We start from the raw sequence: 4,669 nt of genomic DNA, 5'->3' as shown, positions 1-4,669 counted from the left end.
CCCCCCCCCCCCCCCCCCCCCCCCGCGCGCTGGCTTCCTAGAACAAGCAGCCAGCAGGAGAGAGAGGGAGCGAGCGAGCAAGAGAGAGAGAGAGAGAGAGAGCGCGAGGGAGCGAGGAGCGCTGGAGATCTGTTGCAAAAACACAAAATAACGCCGTGGAGATGCGCAGGGCCAGTCGCCGGGGGCTGGATCTTACCTTGCTCCGCGGTGCCCTTCCGAGGGCCGCTACCCCCGGCTACGCGCCGCGGCTGGGGCCGGCGTGGGAAGGATGCTCCTGAAACCCGGAGCTCCTGGGGCCGGCGCGGGCGGGCGGGGGGCGCGCATCCATCCGGGGTCGTGGCGAGGGAGGCGGCCGGGCCCGTGGGGTCCCCGGCACCGCACCCGGCCGGGGACTGTCAGCCCGCCAGACCTAAGCCCTTGCCGCTAGGAGTGGGTGCAAAGTAACTCCATGGACGCTTCTAACCCCCCCCCAATAGCCTCCAACTGCGATGGCCGCGGTCGGCACCATTCACCAACCCCCCTGTGTATGTTTCTGTTTCTTTTTAAACCAAGACTTCCTTGTGATCTCTTTAGAAAAAAAAAAATGTGTTGGGGTGGGGGTGGGGTGGGGGCGGGCGGGAGGAGCGAGGGAGGGGGAGTAGCCACTTTTTTCTTATTCACTCGGATTTCCACTCCTGACACCCCCCGCCTCGCCCCTCCACCCCCCCGCCCAGTTGTTTGGCTTCAGCTGCGGGTTCAGGTAGCGTTGCAGGCCTCCGGGGGGAGGGTACCCTGCCGGACCGCCCTCTTGCCTGCACCTCGGGCCTGGACTCCCCACGGGCGCTAGGGCGCCCCCAGCCCGCCCTGTCCCCAGGGCCGGGCCCAAGCGGCGGCTGCGCCCGTGCAAGTCCCATCAGGTCTGCTCACACTTCACACACTCACACACATACCCCGCCCCTCCACTCTCTCACTCACACTTTCTGCTCACACCCCGCCCCCTTCGCGCCCCAGACCCGGGCGGCGCCCCCCGCAACCTTAAAAAAAAAAAAAAAAAAAGCAAGCTTATACTTAAAAAAATCTTTTGGCGCCATATTAATGACGTACTTAAAATTTGCCATTTCTCCCTGCGTCAAAAAGACGTTTCTTTGCAAATAACAGCCTGAAGGCGACACTCGCGGAGGGAACGAGGTTTGCACTGAGCACCCCGCCTCCCGGGGTTCCAGCGCTGGAAGACCCTCGCTCTAGGCCCTGATCCTGAATCGCTGGTTTTAAAATGCGAAACGAATAAATCGCGTGGCGTTTCGCAGCGCCAGAAGTGAGCAGAAAGTGCTGGCAGGAGCGGAGGGGAGGGGCGCGCGCGAGTCTGGGGGAGGGGGCGCGGCTCTCCTCCCCCACCCACAGCAGATGGAAACTAACATGCCGGGCGGGGGAAACTTGAAATTGTGGGCGACCTCAAGAAGGAGGGGCGGTCCGTAGAGAGGGTCCCTCTCGGGTTCGTCGCCCCCTCCCCCCGCCCGAGTGCCTCCTGGCGCCCAGCTCTGCCCCGCATTTCCGGGGGGTAGGGAACGCAGTGATGGGTGGGTGGGTGGCTGCACGTCCTGGGCCCGGTAGGAGTTTGCCCCGGGGTGGCCACCTCCCCCTTGCTCGTCCTTCCCAGTCCCCCTAAAGGGTTAAAAACCAAGGGGCAACTTCCAAGGATTGGCACTTGGCGAGGAAGCGGGGCGCCCCTCTCCCCACCCTTCGCCTCCTCGCCCCTCCTCCTCCGGCTCCACTTCCCGACTTGACCTTGTGGTGCACAAACAGTGCGCTGGGATCCTCGCAGTTTCTGGAAGAAGAGCTTGCGCTCGCCAGGCAGGCGGGCTGTCGGGCGGCTCTCGGGCGGTGGCGGGGCCTTGGGTCCGTTCCCGGAGCCGCGGGCCACACCCACCCAACCCGCTGCGCCCGCCGTGCTCACCTTCTCTCGAGGAAGGAGCAGGGCTGGCCTTCTGGATGGGGAGAAGTGGGGGGCAAGCTGCAGCCTTCTCAGATGCTCCCAGCTAGGGAGGGGGTGGTCTGGTCTCAGGCGGGGTGTGGGGGGGGAGACCTGGGAGCCTGGCCCAATATCCTCAAACCATCATTGCCAACTTTTTCTTCCCCCTCCTTTTTGGCTGCCCCTCAAAGATGATCCAATAATTTCTTCACCTCACCTTTGGCTTTGAAGGCACGTGGGTGAGCTGTGAACTGGGACAGAAACCACCTTCCCTCTCCAAGACTGAAGTTTGTTTATTCTTTCTTTCCCCTCCACCTCTTCTGTGGAAAGATAAATATTCAATTTACATAAGATGACATTTATGTGACAATTAAGAAGATTCCCCGGTGGAATGTTGTGAACACATTTCCTTATAGGAGAAATAAATCTAATAATAAACAAACTCATAATAACAGCACAAATCCTCTGACAGGGCAGATTGTCTACACAACAGAGGGAGATGATGGATGCTGAAATAAGCACTTTTGCAACAGGAAAGAAATACGAGCTCAAAAAGAGTCACTGTAACATTTCCTTGGCCTTCATTCACAAAGTCTGGGGAGGCTTGTCTGGCAAGACTGAGGGTCTAGGTATCTCCCAATTAGACCTGTTCTAGCATTTAGTGGTCAGTTGGTAGGATTTTCCCAACCTCAAGCTCAGTGCCTAGAAACAGATGTTGCAGGTTGTGAGCATGTAACAAAATGGTTAAATACCTGGGCTCTAATCCTGGCTCTGCAGTTCAGAGGCTGCTTCATGTAGGCAAGTGAATTCATCTCTGGGTCTCTTTTTCCTCCTTCGTAGAATGGGGTAGTTGGAGGCTTCCCGAGGCCCTGTGTGTGTGTATGTGTGTGTGTATACACACACACACATACACACTATATGTGTACAGCAGGGCCTGGCTCAGAGTACGCAGTGCACATTAGCACTTTTTCCTGGTGCCTACATTTTGGAAGGGTGTGAATACACTCCCTGAAAGCTCTTAGCGCTGAGAAACTGAGGGACATACACAAGATCTCCCAGTGTGGGCAAAAGGGAAGGCCAGGAGAAAAAACTGTAAATGATTGTGGCCTCCATGGTCAAGATCCAGATGGTAGCCACACATATGAGGTGAGAGTGGAGGTACCAATTTACAGTGGCCCAGTTCAAGGGGACTGCTCTTGTTGGGTCTAGTTGCAGACGGTTTACATGCAGGAGAGGACTGGACAGGCTCCTCCTCTTAGCCATCAGGATCCCATGGCAAGCAGTTATAAAATGACCTAGAGGAGGAAGAGGGAGTGGATGACCATCTATAGGGCACCTGCTCTGTGCTGTGGACTGTTAGTCATCCCATTTCATCCTCACAAAAACCATGCTACCTATTCAGAAAGGTTTAGCAACTTACCAACAGTCACACAGCTAGCGAGTGGTGACAGAACTGGCACCTAGTCCAGCAGACCCCAGGACCTATGTGTTTTCCATTTTACCACACTGCCAGAAATAAAAAGTATTAGTATTGTTGGTTTGATCAGGGATGGGAGCCTGATCGCTATATTGGCAAGAAAGAATTTTATGAGCAGCACTTTGTTTCTGAGGTGCTCCCCTGAGTTTGGGTACGATCCAGATCACCTAAAGAGTCCTTGGAAGACACTTCTTGTTTAGGATTGGGCGCTCCATCAGAATCCTTGACTTCCCACAGCTCTCTGCTACTGTTTAAGGTTAACCTTGGAAATGTAAATAGAATGATAGCATTAAAGCTAATTATAACTCCTTAATCCTTCTTAAAAATTTCACAAATCATTCATTAACTTTTTACAGAAAAAAAAAAGAAGAAACATGGTGTCCTTGGAGATGTAATCATTCATCTTTTTCAACAAATATTTATTGAGTGCCTTCTGTATTCCAGGCATCGTTCTGGGTGCTAGGAACACAGCACAAACATGACAGACAAAAATGCATATTCTCATGCAACTCACTTTCTAGTTAAAGGAAATACACAATTTTTTAAAAAGTTAAAAAAATATTATATTTGAAGGTGAGTAAGTGCTGTGGAGAAAATTTAAGTAGAAAGGGGGATAGGGAATGTGAGGATGCAATTTAAATAGAGTCCTCAGGGAAGAGCTGGCTGAGAAGGTGGCTTTTGAGTAAAAGGAGGTGAAGGAATGAACTGTGAGAGTTTATGGAGGAAGAGCATTCTAAGCTAGGGATTCTTAACCTGGAGTCATAGACACCTCCCTCCAGAGGTCTGAGTATAGAATTCAGGGGGTCTCAACCTTAGGAAACAAAAACTATATTTTAATTTTCACTAGTTAAAATTTGGCGTGTTCTTTGATTATGAATGCAGACAGCAAATCACAGTGATATTAGCAGCACCTGTGACATTGTTGCCAGTAGAAATCACAGATATTTTCATATCACATTATAGTTGTTGCAGATATCTTAAAATATCATGACACTCATCACTACTTCAAACTTAGGCTGCTAGCTCTTGTAATTTAATGAATTAATAAGAAACATATACATTACTATATTACACATTTTAAAAATATTTTGAGAGTTGTATTTCAGTATAGTTGGTCTTCTTTATAATTTATGAAGCTTATTTTATGGATTTAAAGATATTATACTCAGGAGTCCACACGCATCACAGGCTGTCAAAGGGGTCCATAGCATGAAATAAAGGTTAAGAACCCCTGTCTACACAGA

At 51.6% G+C, this 4,669-nt stretch overlaps 1 protein-coding gene across 3 annotated transcripts in view; it reads right to left on the bottom strand.

The window, feature by feature from the left end:
* JADE2 (jade family PHD finger 2) overlaps window positions 1-1,951 on the bottom strand; it is a 52,146-nt gene extending 50,195 nt beyond the window's left edge. The window contains exon 1 of one of the 3 annotated variants that reach the window (XM_029216127.1): window positions 1,934-1,951. The gene's annotated coding sequence lies outside the window, so the exon portion shown is untranslated. Of the gene's footprint in view, window positions 1-196; window positions 505-1,764; window positions 1,890-1,933 lie in introns of those variants that run through there. The other 2 variants (XM_029216124.1, XM_029216122.1) reach the window with 2 other exon arrangements.
* Between the last annotated feature and the right edge of the window lie 2,718 nt (window positions 1,952-4,669).

The sequence above is a fragment of the Monodon monoceros genome, unplaced genomic scaffold (assembly GCF_005190385.1).
Source record: "Monodon monoceros isolate NGI ecotype Baffin Bay Population unplaced genomic scaffold, NGI_Narwhal_1 Super_Scaffold_12, whole genome shotgun sequence".
Lineage (NCBI taxonomy): Eukaryota > Metazoa > Chordata > Mammalia > Artiodactyla > Monodontidae > Monodon > Monodon monoceros.
The sequence above is the reverse complement of the archived record's forward strand: the minus strand, read 5'-3'. Positions and strand labels throughout refer to the sequence as shown.